This window comes from Tamandua tetradactyla, chromosome 7 (assembly GCF_023851605.1).
Source record: "Tamandua tetradactyla isolate mTamTet1 chromosome 7, mTamTet1.pri, whole genome shotgun sequence".
NCBI lineage: Eukaryota > Metazoa > Chordata > Mammalia > Pilosa > Myrmecophagidae > Tamandua > Tamandua tetradactyla.
This window is the reverse complement of record NC_135333.1, coordinates 140693703-140709542: the sequence shown is the minus strand read 5'-3', so window position 1 is coordinate 140709542 and position 15840 is coordinate 140693703. Positions and strand designations below refer to the sequence as shown.

The 15840-nt window shown below is 38.6% G+C and overlaps 1 non-coding gene across 1 annotated transcript; it reads right to left on the bottom strand.

Annotated features, from left to right (window-relative positions):
• Positions 1 to 10724: 10724 nt before the first annotated feature.
• Positions 10725 to 10795, bottom strand: TRNAG-GCC (transfer RNA glycine (anticodon GCC)). Its single transcript has one exon. It is a non-coding gene; the product is annotated as a tRNA-Gly (tRNA).
• Positions 10796 to 15840: the final 5045 nt, after the last annotated feature.

The window sequence follows — 15840 nt, the reverse complement described above, 5'->3', positions numbered from 1 at the left end:
AAGTAGCAAATTCTTTCTTCTGCAAGGGCTAATGTGAGCTTGGACCAAGAGGCATTTGAACCAAAGACATGAGACTGTTCCCGAACATTTCCGTTGTAGAATCCACCCCACCCCCAACCCCCAGCACCTCCAGATGGAAAGGAGAAAACACTAATAATAATATCTGACACTGAATTTCCAGTGGTCATGGAATATAGTGAGATGGTGGTCATGGCTTGGAGCAGATTACATTTGATTTTTAGAAATAAAAGAAATTTCTTATACCTGAATGGTGGGGTGGAATAAACCCCATTGCTACTGTAGAATTTTTCTAATGAATCTCTTTAGTTCTGTACAGTTCAGTCACATCTCACATTAAGCGCACAATATTCTCAGCCTCCTCCACTTCTACCTCAGGACACTCTTCTAAGCACTTTACAGAAACTCTTTGCAGGAGGTATTATCATTACCGCCATTTACAGATAAGGAAAAAAAGTGGTTAGATAACGTTAAGTCACAAAGCAAATGAGCAAGAGAAGCAGGACTCAGAGCCAGGCAATCTGACTCCAGGGGTCACTGCTTTAACCACTGGCTCTTCAGGCTGGGTGGAGCCTTCTTCCTTCAGATGAGCAAAAAGTCTAAATCACACAGAACAAGAAGTTCCGAGTGCTCTAAATGTCCTGGTGTAACCAAGTGACAACAGATGTGAAAACTCTGAACACTAAAACAAAATCAGCCTCAATGAATAGCTGTTGATTAACTGAAGGTTTTCCTTGACACTCTCCCAAAGCAGAAAGTTAAAACCTCTTTCTACAATAGTGCCTATTCTCGTGTTTTGAAGTTTTCAGCAGTGTCCTCAGGTCCAGCCGATTTCCTCTGTAAAAAAAGTTCACAGAAAAGCACCTTCGGCCGGAACGCCCCGTGTGCCTTGGGGCGGAGGAAAACGCCCCCAAACCTGCACGTGTGGGCGTGGCTCCAGCACGGAGTAAAACCTCCCCGGAGTGACTGGCCCAGTAGACTGTCCCAAGATGGGAAGTGGGGAGGGGACGGCGGTATATTCGCTCCTGGTCTGAGAGGCTTCATCACTCCCACCCATCCAGACCCAAGAGCAAGACCGTAGCCTGCCCCATACTTTTTCAGAGCGGGAGGAAGCTGGGGTAAAAAACATAAAAAAAAAAAAGATCTGATTAAAATCCCACAGCATATTCTCAGTCTAATCTTTTTTTTTTTCCTTCAACACGATTTCAGCAATTATGTTTATCACGTAAATGCCTCCTCTTGTTCATAACTTTGATGATTCTCACATGGGCTGTAGACTGTTTACTCTAATTGTGTTCTTATTAACATTCCCATTTTAAGTGGCTAAAAATAAGACTTTGACCTTCCAAAGTGAATGGCTGCTTACTGTCCTTCCTCTGGGAGAAATTAACTTTGGAAATATCTACAGTTTGTGGCTATTCATTTTTCTTCCTATTTGTTTCTTTAAGATACGGTCTCATTTCTTGTCTGGAAGGGATGCAGAGGCAAAGGATCACTGGACCCCGGAAAGAAAATACCAGAAGGTCCTAGTGACAAATGGAAAAGATTTCTTTAGAATACTAAGATGGTACATTCTCACAAACCCAGTGATCTGTTGCACTGAGTTTAGGAAAGAGATCAAATACTAATTGCATTTGTATGGGTATATAGTCTCCCATACTCAAATCAATATGGTAGGTTTTACTTTCTGAATGTCAAGATTAAAACCAACCCCATAATGCCACTTAAAAACAAACAAAAAACACCTGGGAACAGAGAGTGAGTTCACCTGAACCCTGACATCAGATGTTCATTTCCTTAAAAAGAAATGGTTTGTTGCTGACATCCTGCTTTGCTTTCTCTCTCCCCTCCTTTATTACCTTATCCATGAGGAATGAGAAAGGAGAAAGCTTTCTGCTGACAATTTTCCCCTGCTGCCAGACAGGGTTATCTGGCTTCCAGTGGGCCATCATAGAAGAGACTTCCTCCAAGCCACTAGGAAACTTTACATAACTGACACAAGGGAAAGAAGACCTACAGGTTACAGAGCCAGTTGACCTGGGATTCCTTTACCTCCCTGCTCAAACTTGTCTGTTTAACTCTCCTTCAGACATTCAAGCCATCTTGGCCTTGAGGTTCTCGGGTGATAGAACCTGAATTACTTTCCACTTCAGGCAATAAAGGTCAAGTGTTCATGCACCTCTTTGAAATAGTTGCTAGGGAGGCTTGTCATCACCCAGACCCTTGTTTCTGACATATTGGCTGGTCTCATCTCTTGAAAAACAGGTCCCTTAGCCCCTTCATTCTATTTGCCTTGCAAAGAGGAGGAAAAGTGAGGCAAAGAGCTTAATAAAAGAAAGGCTAGAAATCATAAACTGTGATCTTATCTGAAAAGTGATCAGTAAAAAAATAGTGGATTTTCTTTTTTAACTTTATTCTTCTCTTTAAAACATAGACCACTAACTGTAATGTTATTTGTTTCCTAAGAGGTCTGTGAGACTTCTTGCATTTCTAATGCAGTCAGAGGTTTCTTCCTTGTCTCATGGACACAATATGCTCTTCTGGTGTATGCTCAAATCCAGAACCTGTCAGTGCTTAGAGACAGCTTCCTGGACCGGAATTAAACGTAATTTTAGGGGAATTAAGGTAAAATTTGAAGATTACTTTTAACATTAAATCACAGATGCTGCTGCTCTTATGAAGTCTAATAGAAGGATCTATGTCTGTGACAAGGTAGAGAAGGTTGAGAGAGAATGAAATCATGTGTTACACCAAAATGGCTTGTGTTTCTTCTAACTCAAACAAAACTGGCTTGGAAAGTCTTTGCTTTGGAGGTGTCAGATATTAGAATAAGCCACCCAGAACCATCTGTCCATAATGTGCCCAGATAAGAAGGCCTTATTAGGACACTAGAGGAAGCAGGACATAGAATATTCTGTGGGGATCAAGCAGGTGTGCTTCCACCATCTGCAGCCAGCCAGCACAGACAGCCCCTGTGGGCCTCCACCCCCTTCTCTAGGGGTGCATTTCAAATTATTGGAACAGTCTCAGAATTGTTATGTCCTTTCCACACAGGCCATCCCCACTTTGCAGCTCTGAGAGAGGGTTTAGGTCAAAAACTATTTGTGATGCATTCGCTATAGCCATAATAGCAAGAAAGTTAAGAATTTCCTTTTATTTATGTGTTCCTAAAGTACTTCTGGTTTATCTTTACATTCTTTAAACAAGTCAAAAAAAAAGTCAAGAAAATAATGTTAGCCAAAACTAACCATCTCTTCTCTCTCTCACTCTCCGAGCCCTCTTTTCTCCCACCAAAGAAAAGTTTGGCATCAGGACAAATATCAAACTACTGCTCAGATTTCCCTGTCTGTGCATCTGCCTGGGAGTCAGTCAGCTCCGAGGCAAAAACCGTGCAGGGGGCCAGCCAGCCCATGCACAGGTACAGTCAGGCGTGCAGGAAGGGCTGCCTCTAGCACTGGGTGGCCATCGCAATACCAATTTGTTGCTAAAAAGTGTTGAAAGAAAGGGAGAATAATTTTTCCCAATTAAGAAACCACCCTCTTCCCCCCCCCCCTTGTGACTTAACACAATTTCTCATATTTTAGATGGAGGCCTCAGCTTTTTTTTAAGATAAAATAAATGAAATCATTATGAAAGGGCATTTGGATTTCAAAATAAGACAACCTTTCCCAGCACATACTTCAAAGCAAAGACTTTGTTGCCTGCTGCTTGTTATCTAATTTACAGGGATATTTAATTTTGTAAAAAAAAAAAAAAATACTAATTGTAAAGTATTTTTCTTAATTTATGCCAACCATCAAAAGTGGCATCATCAATTTGATCATTTCAGGGAAAAGAAAACATGATCATGCATTCCTGCCCCCAAAATCCTCCTACTGGATGTGGGACATGAAGAAGGAAGGGTTTTTTGTTTTGTTTTGTTTTGTTCCCTACACGAAAATTTAAATTTAAATTTAAAATATTTGAATGTGAATTATAACAATCTTATATCAAAAAAGCTACTTATAAAGATGTGGAAAACTTGATCTTAAATATTTCCTGTGCTTTTACAAATGTGTGGTAAGTGGTGAGGGTAGGTGCCACTTTTATTGATAATTGTCTTCAGCTTGACATATGGAAAGAAACATAATAGTCGCAGGGAATTGAAGCAATATATTTTTCCTTTAAACCTCTACTTCAATCACCTTTCATAAAGTAAAAGAAGTGAAAGGAACTTTGCAAGATATACAAAAGAAACTAAACTTATTGATATATGCTGGGAGACCCAAACCAATTCATTTTATCCAGACACACAAAATTCTTACCGCAGACCAGTCTCCACTTTTTGGATGAGCAGTCACTCCCTCCCATTACTAGCTCAGAAAGAATGACTACCTCTGATCATGTATCACAATCATTAAAACTAAGGAAATATGCCTACTTACCCATTGCATATGAAAGGGAAGAAAAGTAAAAAATAATAATCACTGGCTTCCGAGCACTGACTTTTTATATCTTTTACAGGGATCCATGAATCCTACAAAATTAATGACAATGAATAAGCTTCCTCAAAGATTTTACAGGTTGCTGCTGGCACATTTCTGCAAGGGAAAGTGATTTACTTTGCCCTCAGAAAAGGAAAAAAAGGGAGGGCTTAGAAAACTAAACTAGCTTGAAAATAAAATTATAAAGCTGAAGAAATAACATGAAAGAAACATCCTACCTATTCTCAATTTTAATCATCTCAAAACCTAAAGGAGAATTAAACTTATTTATTTCCCCAACCAAAGCCATTTTTGCTGAAATTGTAAATCCAGTCATTTTATAAAAGAAAAAGAACAGATCTTAAAGATTCTAGACTGTCTGGAGTAAATACTATAGATTAATGAAGGAGGAAAGACAATAATGAAGTTCAGTAGAAAAGAAGTCATTTTGATGACTATATTTGCTACTGTTACTGGTTTTAACTGGTCATGGACTGGTGTTTACCAGTAATTGGTCACAAATAAGCAAAGGAATGAGGTCCCTGCACATTATGAACTAAATATTGGTGAAACAGCAAAATTCACCCAGTCATACATTGATTCAACAAACTGATTCAGTGTCTTCTATGTTAAAACATTCTTCTAGACAATGGAAATATAGCAATGAACAAAAAGGGGAAATATCTCAGCCAGAAGGATTTTTAAAACAGAGATTATATTCCAGTAAAGAAAATCAGAAAATCAATAAAATAAATAAGCAAATTATACGTATATTACATGGTAATGAGTACTATGGAGAAACAAGGTAAGAAAGTGTGTTTGGAAGTGCTAGGGGTGGCAAGATTTGGGGAGGGGAGGAAGGGAGAAAATCAAATATTTAAGCCCTCACTGAGAAGATAATATTTGTGCAAAGACCTGAAGGAAGTGGGTGAGCAAATCATACTGATACTTGGAACAAAAGCATTTCAAGCAGATGGAACAGCAACTGCAAGGGCCCTGAGATAGGGCTCTGGCTGACATATTCAAGAACATCGAGGAATACCATACGCCTGGAGCAAAATAAGGCAGGGAAAAGTAAAGATGATGATAGAGAGGTAAAAGGATGGGATAAAGAGTATGTACAGCCTTTCAGGTCATTATAAGAATTTTTCTCTAACTTGGTAAACTTTAAGAAGGATTTTGAAAGAGTGGCAGAATCTGATTACATTTGAACAGGCTCACTTTGTTTGCCCATGTTAAGAAGGATGACCGAGCGAAGGGGCAGAAACAGGGGGACTTGATAGAGGGCTATAACTGGGAGCCAAAAAAGATGTGATTGGCGGCTTGGACCTGAACAGTAGCAATGTCAGTATCAAGAAGTGATCAGGTTTGGAATGTATTTTAAAGGCAAAGTCAACAAGATTTACGGATAGATTGGATATAGGAGAGTCTGAATAAAAAAGGAGCCAAGGATGACACTAAAGGATTTTGCCTAAGTGCAGTAGATTGATGTATTGATCCTAAATTCTTTATATTTCCCAGCATCTACACCTTTGCCATGGTCTCATTAAGGATAGTCTGTATTGCCTATAAGTCCAAATACAAACCTAACTTTGGCCAGTGACATGTGTATAAAGTGACTTTCTATCCGTTCAAGTGTAGGCATTAAGAGGCGTTGTCCATTGTTTCATGCCCTTGTACACTTCTGCCATCAGGATGGAAGAATATGCCTTGTCCAGTCTGCTGATTCAAGAGGCATAAAACACAAGTGGAGTAGAATTACCCCAGGTTACCCACAGACCTGTACTAACAAGCAGAGCTGCCTTAATTTATGATGCCTGAAGCAGAGGTATCTAGCAAACCCAGTCCAGATCAGCCAACCTTCACGCATGTGAGTAATAACAAATTATTGTTTTGAGTATTGGAGTGCTTTGTTATGCAGCAATAGATAACTCATACACTGAGTAAATGAAAGGATGGAGCCCTCTTTCCTAAAATAGGAAATCCTGCAGGAGGAACAAGTTTGGGGGAGAAAATCAGGATCTTAGCCTTGGTTGCATTGTTTGAGATGTCCATTAGGCTTTGAAGCTTAAATTGAGTCAAAATTGCATATGCTAAGGAAGAGGTGTCTGGTGGTATGAAGGTATATACCACCCAAAAAGAATGCTCTTAATGTTAATGAATGTGGACTCATTGGAAGGAGGATCTTTTGATGAAGCTACTTAAATTAATGTGTGACGCACCTCATTCAGGGTGGGTCTTCCTTCTCTTTCTGGAGTCCTTTAAAGAGAATGAAAATTTAAACAAAGAGAAAGCCACAGAAGCAAGAAGGTGAAAGCAAAAAAACCCAGAAGGGAAGAGAGAGACCAGCAGATGCTGCCATGTGCCTTGTTATGTAACAGAGGAATTCAGAACCGCTGGCAGACAGTCTTCAAAAAGAAAGCACCGTCTTGATGATGCCTTGATTTTACACTTTCATGGCTTCAAAACTGTAAGGTGGTTAGCTAATAAATTCCCATTGTTAAAAGCTAACCCATTTTATGGTAACTGCTCTCGGCAGCAAAGCAACCAAAACAAGGTCTGAGATTAAAATATAAATGTGATGGTCCTAAGAGTTTAAATGACATTTAGAGGTATAAGATTAGAGAACTCTTCAAGAAAGTGAGCATAGTTAAAAGTAGATGAAATCTGGGCGGGCCGCGGTGGCTCAGCGGGCAAGAGTGCTTGCCTGCCATGCCGGAGGACCCCGGTTCGATTCCCGGCCCCAGCCCATGTAAAAAACAAACAAACAAACAAAATATAATAAAACAAGAAAATGTTTAAAGATGTTTCCCTTTCTTCCTCCCTTCCTTCCTTCCATCCTTCCTTCCTTCTCTGTCTTTCCTTCCCTTCCTCCCTTTCTCTAAAAAAAAAAAAAAAAAAAAAAAAAAAAAAGTAGATGAAATCTAAGACGGGACACTTCACTGTGGAGAAGTTAGGGAAATAACAAAGAACAAGCAAAAGTGACTTAGAAAGAGCAGCCAGAGAAGTAGGAGGTGGCCCACAAAAGGACGGTGTTAGAAATAATGTGACTTATAGACCAAATGCTATACTGATAGGTCAAGAAAGATTACAATACAATCCTGAAATATGAAGATCTGCTGATTTTACTAAGCACTTTTGGTGGAGTAGTAGGAAAATTTGATTAGAGTGAATTCAAGAGAGAGTGGGAGGAGGGGAAATGGGCCAGTATGTACATATCACTCTTTAACAAATTTTGCTATATGGAGGAACAGTGAAATGGGAACGCAGCTAGGGAGAGAAATGAGTTTAAGAAAGGATTTTTTTAAATGGGAGAGAGAAGGACATTTTTATTCCTTAACTGATAAAACAATCCAGCCAAGAAGGAAAATGATGAAGGAAATAGGGGGATAATTGATAGAGAGAAATGGGGTAGAAGGTAAAACATGTGGGAAGCGATGCTAAAAGGTGAGTCGATTGGGTGGGAGCTAAGAAAGAGGATGCTGGAGGAGATGCAAAAGTTTGAAGAGAGAGGAGAAAGTATGAAATAATGGTCTAGGAGAGGGAAAACAATAAACGTACTTCAGAAAATAGTGATACTGCAAGCACGCTCTTTCCAAGAGAAGGGCCAGCACAATCCGGTGCTTCAAAGCAATATCTGTCTCTCAGTGAGAAGGTGATTTATTGCAAATGCGCTGGCAAGGAACTAGGGGAATCTTCCCCAAACCAGTTTGAAGTGGGGATATGAGTTAGGGTCTATCTACAACCACTTTCTGTTCCATGGGTGCTGTCATAGAGTAGAAAGATCATTAGCCAGGGCGGGGATTTTCCCAAAGAAAATGTACAGCCCAGGAGAGCAGCATCAGGGGAGCTGAGGGTGAATGCAGAGGCGTGATAATGACTGATCATGGCATTGAAGCTGGAGAAGAAGGGAAACGTATACAAAAGGTGGGTAAGGGAAAGCGAAAAGATTGACTCAAAGGACATTTAAAGTTACTGAAAGGAGTGTGCTGCAACATTGGGTGGTGGTGGCAGGACAGAAGTATTTGAAACAAAGCTTATGAAGAGGATGCAGTTACAGACAACAACAAAGTCAGGGTATGATTTTGAGAATAAAGAGCTGAAGGAGGGTGGAGGACAAAATCTGTGGAGGAGGGGAGGTGAAGGAAGTGAGAAGTCAATGTATTGGAAGATTCATCTAAGTTCAGATGTTGAAATTGCCAAGAATTAAATGAAGAGGAGCATTAGAGTGCCAATAATCTAAAAACAATAACTTTCCAAAAACTCAAAAAGTTTTCTGGTTTCTGAAAAAAAATCACATCTTGAAGCCCATAGCGGTGAGAAAGCCACAGCTCGCTACATTCTACTCCCACCAGCTGAGCTGATGTTTGCCAAGAGTCAGTTATGCTTGTACCCAACCCTGTTTATATCTCTTAAACTTGCTTTTGTGATTTCATAATTGCATAATTTAATGAAATATTATGTAAGTCAATGCTATGTGAGTTCAAAAACTTAGTGGGTTCTTTGAAAACAATATGGAATGCTTTAAAAAGATTTCATAAAAAGGTGAGTCACTAAAAAATATGCGGCCAGACTACATGTGAGTGAGAAAAAAACATACAATATTTTTAAAAAATAAAAAATGTAGGTATCGGCACTCAGATGGCTTCACTGGTATCTTTAGGTGATTGCTCCATTTAAGTTGATTCCAGAACAGACAAAGAATAACGGATATGGTTAATGCAAGGTGGATGGTGCAGAATTCCAATCAGAGACCCTGACTGGGTCAAAATGAAGACTATGGGTCTACATCAAAACATTGGTGAATGAATATAAATTGATAAGTTCTTAAAGTGGATACAATCTTGAAGCTGTCCTTTTAAAATAATCCCCTGCCTTAACCAACCTCTTCAATTAACTGTTTCAACCAACCAACTGCTTCCCAATTGCATTAGGTAAAAAGACTTCTGATGCTCTTTAGACTAGTCCAGAATTCAGACAAGTAAAACACAGAGCTCAAATTATTAATCCCTAAAGTAATGATCATGGGGTGAAAACAATATCTGGCTGAACTGGGTAGTAACTGTGATTCCTTGTGCTGTTTGTGTAAAGCCTCACATCATAATTTTTGGAAAGGGAACAATATTATAAGAGCATCAAAGCCACACACCTGCCTTTAAGGCAGGCTGCTTCTGAATTCCTAAATAGCTGTGAATCTCTGCATTGAAGTTTCCCTTTGATTTCCTTTATATCAGAATAAAACTTTTTCCTTAAAGATTGTCCCTTTTCATTGCTGCATATTATTCCATTATATGAATATCCTGCAGTTTACCCATTCTACAGTTTATGCACATTTAGTTCTTGGGTTGCTTCCAGTTTGTGGCTATTATGAATAGTGCTGCTGTGAACACTGCTGCATGTGCTAGGGGCATTCTGGTTGCTTGGCTTTGGTAAATGTACTCATTTCTGCTGGGTGCACAGAAGCTAGCCTCGGAATATACTACCCAACAATTTTCCAAAATTGGTACTGCTACTAGCAAAATAAAACAGATTTTCAGGCTGAAAAACTTAGACATTTGATCATACCTTCCCTTTATTCTCCTTAGTGAATACATTATTTATTTAGCAGATATTTATTGAGTACCTGCTATATCTGAGCCTAAAGAGGCTTTAGAGTCAGTTCACTTCAGCAAACACAAAGCACTTCTATTTAGTTGCACATCTTATTCGCTCTTTCTTAATATTAACAATAATGATTATTTGGTGCTTGCTATATGGCAAGGCACTTTTGATGTAATAAATTATGTTGTAACATTACAGTCATCATTCACTAGCATATGCTGCATGAATATGGCTGTGAAGTAGTTAAATAATTTAAACTGACTTGCTCCAGTCCAGAAGGCTATTTAATAGCATGACATGGGAAATTTAACAGTGATTATGCTACTGTGCCATGGAGGGTTTCTTAGCAGATTTGACCAGTGTTTCTGCCCAAATCTAGAGAACTAGAAGAGACTGCCATAATCGTGCAGCCCACAGAAAAGAGGAAGACTTCAGAACACCCTAAAAAATAGGGAGAACATTGCTAGATCAGTAAGGAACACATGAGAAGTATTTAGCGTGGTAGTATTCTTTTTTCTTATATGCTGTATTGTGGGGGTCACATTTAATTCTTTTTCCATGTGAGTATCCCGTTATTGCAGCACGATTTGTTGAATTTGTTTGTTTGCTTGCTTGCTTGCTTGCTTGTTTTTGGGGGGGAAGTGCAAGGGCTGGGAATCGAACCCGGGTCTCCCGCATGGCAGGCAAGAATTCTACCACTGAACTACCCTTGCACTCCAGCAGCCTCTTTTGAACACCATGATGGACTCTAATATTTGACTTTAAGAAACAGAAAGAAACCAAAATTTTGCAGTAAATAGAAAGAAATGTCCTGTTCGAAGGCAGTAGCTTTCTAATGTGGAACAAGATTGTCATGAGATACACAGAAGAGAATCAACAAAATAGATGGTACAGGGGAGAAAACTGGAGCAGGACTGTTCTCTCAACCACATTTAACTGAGGTTTGGGTTCATTCCTTAATGACGAGGAATAGACAATTCTGGTCTCGTTATCATCATTTACAATTTAGTGTATACGATTACATGTAGGCTACCCAGATATTCAACCATACATAGTGTTCATTTGCTAGTGTGAATTCAATCAAAATTAAAGTTCAAAGTTAAAGAAGCCCTTCGGGTATTGCAGGTGCTATGATTTAAGCCTGCGATATGGCCATATTAACTATCACAGGTAAAATTTTGCTACCCACTGTTGATATCATCTTTTTCAGAATGATCCAGCGATGCTTGGCACTATAAATTCTTCAAACTTACTAGCCAAGTGATACTATGTGTAAGAATGTAGTCTTTGGAAATAATCGGGAAGTAAACAAACATCTATACACAAAGATTTAGAAACAACTCAAATTAACAATGTAGAGAAATGGTTAAATTATTGCACATTTACATGCTGCTACTGAAATCCTTAATGAGACCAGATAAATGCCAAAACGGACAATGCATATCTGTTCAGGAGAAAATATTTGATGTTTGATATTTGGGCACCATGTTCTTATCAGAGAGAGAATTTGTTTCCAGTTAGGAGAGAAGTAGCAAGCTCATGTGTCTGATGGAGTTAGGCAAGTGATAAATGTGCCAGTCAATTCTATCTGGGAATAGATAGATGTTTTCATCTCTTCTGATTTTTTTCCTCAAAAGAGGCTAACCATCTGGCTATTGCTATGTATTCTGTGTAGTGGCCAATATTGTAATTCATAACTCAAAGGCTGCCAGTTTTTGTTTTTGCTTTTGTTTTAAATCTGGCTTACAGTTAAAACTAAATCAAGATGCCTTAATGAATGTGGTGTGTGTGTGTGTGTGTGTGTGTGTGTGTGTGTGTGTGTGTGTGTGTGTGACGAGGGAGCTGTCTGAAAATAACCTGATGATGTTGAGTCTAGTCAAAAATTATCTGGCTAAATTGCTCTGCCTAAAAGGTCAATACGGAGAAGGGAAAAAGTAGAAAATGGGAGAGAGGATAGAGAATAAGAGACTAAGAGAATAGCAGAAGATGGAATTTACAGAACACAGTTTTCTAAATATTCAATTCATTATGGTTGCCATGAACCTTCAGCAAAATATGTTATGTACCCAAATGCCTTGTGTGCTGGTCTGAAAGGATATATGCCCCCTAAGAAAAGCCATGTTTTAATCAAAATCCCATTTCATAAAGGTAGAATAATCCCTATTCAATACTGTACGTTTGAAACTGTAATGAGATCATCTCCTGAATGATGTGATTTAGTCAAGAGTGGTTGTTAACTGGATTAGGTGATGACATGTCTCCACCCGTTTGGGTGGGTCTTGATTGGTTTATTGGAGTCCTATAAAAGAGGAAATATTTCAGAGATTGAGAGATTCACAGAGAGCAACACTATGAAGCAGAGTCCACCAGCCAGCGACCTCTGGAGATGAGGAAGGAAAACGCCTCTCGGGGAGCTTCATGAAACTGGAAGCCAGGAGAGAAAGCTAGCAGATGACACTGTATTTGCCATGTGCCCTTCCAGCTGAGAGAGAAACTGCGACTGCGTTCGCCATGTGCCTTTCCAGATGAGAGAGAAACCCTGAACTTCATCGGCCTTCTTGAACCAAGGTATCTTTCTCTGGATGCCTTTGATTGGACATTTCTATAGACTTATTACAATTGGGACATTTTCTCAGCCTTAGAACTGTAAACTAGCAACTTATTAAATTCCCCTTTTAAAAAGCCATTCCACTTCTGGTATATTGCATTCCTGCAGCTAGCAAACTAGAACACCTTGGATGGTGATATTTTGGGAAAATCAAAGGATAGAAGCTATTTGTTCTTCCACCTGGATTGGTGTTGGCAAGGAAGAAGAGAACCACCTTAGAAGCTGAGAAATAAGGGAGTTTCAAGGGTATAATAAGAATAGGAAATTGGAGATAAAGATTCTCTAAGAATATAGTCACCAGGAAGAGGTAAAAATCATATCTAGAGCATTGGACAACCAATAAAACAAAAGTGTATTAAGTGACATTTTAGTAAATGAGTAACTCTGATAAAACAGATAAATCTCAAAATCTCAGCAGTTTAAAACAAAAGAAGCTTATTTCTATTTCATTTCACAATTCAATTGGTTTTGGGTGAGAAGGAAGATGTCCTGCTCTAGCCATTCAAATTCCCACACTGACAGAGTATTCAGCACCTGTATTCCAAGGTCGTAATGGACACTGCTAGTATTTGGGAGGTAAGAGAGAGCAGAGAATCATGCAAGATATTTCCACACTCCACGCCACATTCTGTTGGCAGCCATAATGTAATCATATGACCACAACTCACTGCAAGGAAGACAGGAAATGTGGTCTAGATGTATGTTCAAAAGGAAAGGAAAATCATGTTCTCTGATACAATGAGTTAAGGCCAAGTTTATTTAAATCACAAAGAACTATGTAAATATAAAGAACTGCTACAAGTCAACAACAAAAAGACAAATGACCCAATTAAAAATGGGCATAAGACTTGAATAGTCAGTTCTCTAAAGAAGATAAACAAATGGCCAATAAGCACATGCAAAGATGCTCAACGTCATTGGTCATCAAAGAAATGAAAATCAAAACCACAAAGAGATACCATTTCACACACACCGGGATGGCTATTATTTTAAAAATAAATAAAACAGGAAATATTAAGGACGAGGATAAATAGGAACACTTACTCACTGCTGGTAGCACTGTAAAATGGTAGAATCACTGTGGAAATCTGTTTGGCAGTTCCTCAGAAAGTTGAAGATAAAATTACCATATGACCCAGAAATCCCACTTCTTTTGTATACCCAAAAGAATTGGAAACAGGGACTCAAACAGATATTTGTACACCAAATATCTTTAGAGAACTGACTATTCAAGTCTTATGCCCATTTTTAATTGGGTCATTTGTCTTTTTGTTGTTGACTTGTAGCAGTTCTTTATATTTACATAGTTCTTTGTGATTTAAATAAACTTGGCCTTAACTCATTCATAGCAGCATTTTTCGCAATAGCCAAAAAGTGGAAGCAACACAAGCATTGATGAATAGATCAACAAAATGTGGGATATACACTCCATCAAATATTTTTTAGCCAAAAAAGGAATGAAGTTGTGATGCGTGATACATGGATGAGCTTTGAACACATCATGTTGAATGAAATAAGCCAGACACAAAGATACAGATAACGTATGGTCTCACGTCTACGAAACACCTAGAAGTAGCAAGAATCATAGGGGCAGAGGGTAACTTATAGATTACCAGAGGGGAGAGCAGAGGGTGAGATGGGGAGTGGGGTGGGAAGAAAGAGTCATGGCTTATTGGACGAAGAGTGAATTTCTGTTTGAGGTGATAGAAAAATCGGGGTAATGATTTCAGTGATGGTGGCCCAGTAGTGTTAATGTAATTAATACCATTGAATTGCGCCCTTGAGTGTGGTTCAAATAGGAAATTTTGAGTTGTATATTTGTTTCAACAATTTAAAATGTTTAAAAATAATTTTAAAAGAACTGGGTAACATATGGAAGGATGGATAGATGGACAAATAAACCAGAATAAAGATAGGGAAAGATAGTTTTGGCAGAGAAAAAGAGAGAAATAGAAAACAGTGCACAAGAGACTCCCCAAATAGGTGTGTGTGTCTATATGTCCAGATTTGTGGAGAGTGTATATATATATATATATATATATATATATATTCATACACAGATGGATAATTTGTATGCTTTGCCTTTTCTTTTTCTTCTCTCAGAACCACTGTGATGCTGCCGTGGGCAACATTCTCCTGCCTCCCAAGACAGGAACTAACTAAACAGGCTAAACACTCTACCCAAGCTACACCAATCAGAGCCCCATTCAAGAAAGTTTGAAATTGAGGCAGAGGAACTGTAGTCGAGTTCTTGAACTAGGAAGTCATGGCAGAGACTACAATTCCTTTTGTCCATAGCAATTGGGTTTTTGCTGCACACAGGGTAGCCCAGCTAGCTATGATATTTCCCAGCATTTGACAGCTGGCTATGGTTATATGGTTTAGTTCAAGTCAATGAACTTCTGAATTATTTCCTATTTAAAAGATAAGTCCTTTTCCCCTGAACTAGTCTCCTCCCCATCTCCTTCTTTGACCTGAAACTTTGACGTGCCTATGACCCAGTTCCAACCAGCAAACTAGGACAATGATTTAGGGAATGGCAAAACAAGAAGATGGAGAGTCTGGGCCTGAGATAAATGCCTGGAACAAATCTGTGCCATCAACCTGGAGTGTGAGAGAAATCGACTTCTTTTTAAGCCACTCTATTTTGGATATTCAGCCTGTACTGAAACAAATACAAAGGCCATGTAAATCTGGAACTGGGGTAGCCATATGCATGTCCAAAGCTGAGGAAGTCTTCAAAAGTAGAAAAGAATGAGAAAACAACAAGGAGCAAAGATAAGAAAACATTCTGCCTTAAAGAGAAAGTGAATCGCTATCTTTTCAGTTACTAGTTCCATTCTTTCTTGATGTTCTTTAATTTCACTGATTCTTTTTCAATAAATATCCATTTCTGCTTAAGCTATTTTGCATTTCTGTTAAATATAGATATATTTAAAAAAAAAAATAGTAACCAAGACTGAGAGAAACAGGTGAGAGCAAGAAATATACCAAAATGTCAAAAAGACTGTTTCTGTGTGGTGGGTTTAAATGTCACTTTATTTACTCTTTAACTTTTTAAAAATTTCCCATACATCCTATAATGAAAAGACATTACCTTTCTAATAGGAGGAAAGGTTATAGTTTTTAAGTTTCTAGTACAAGAAAAGA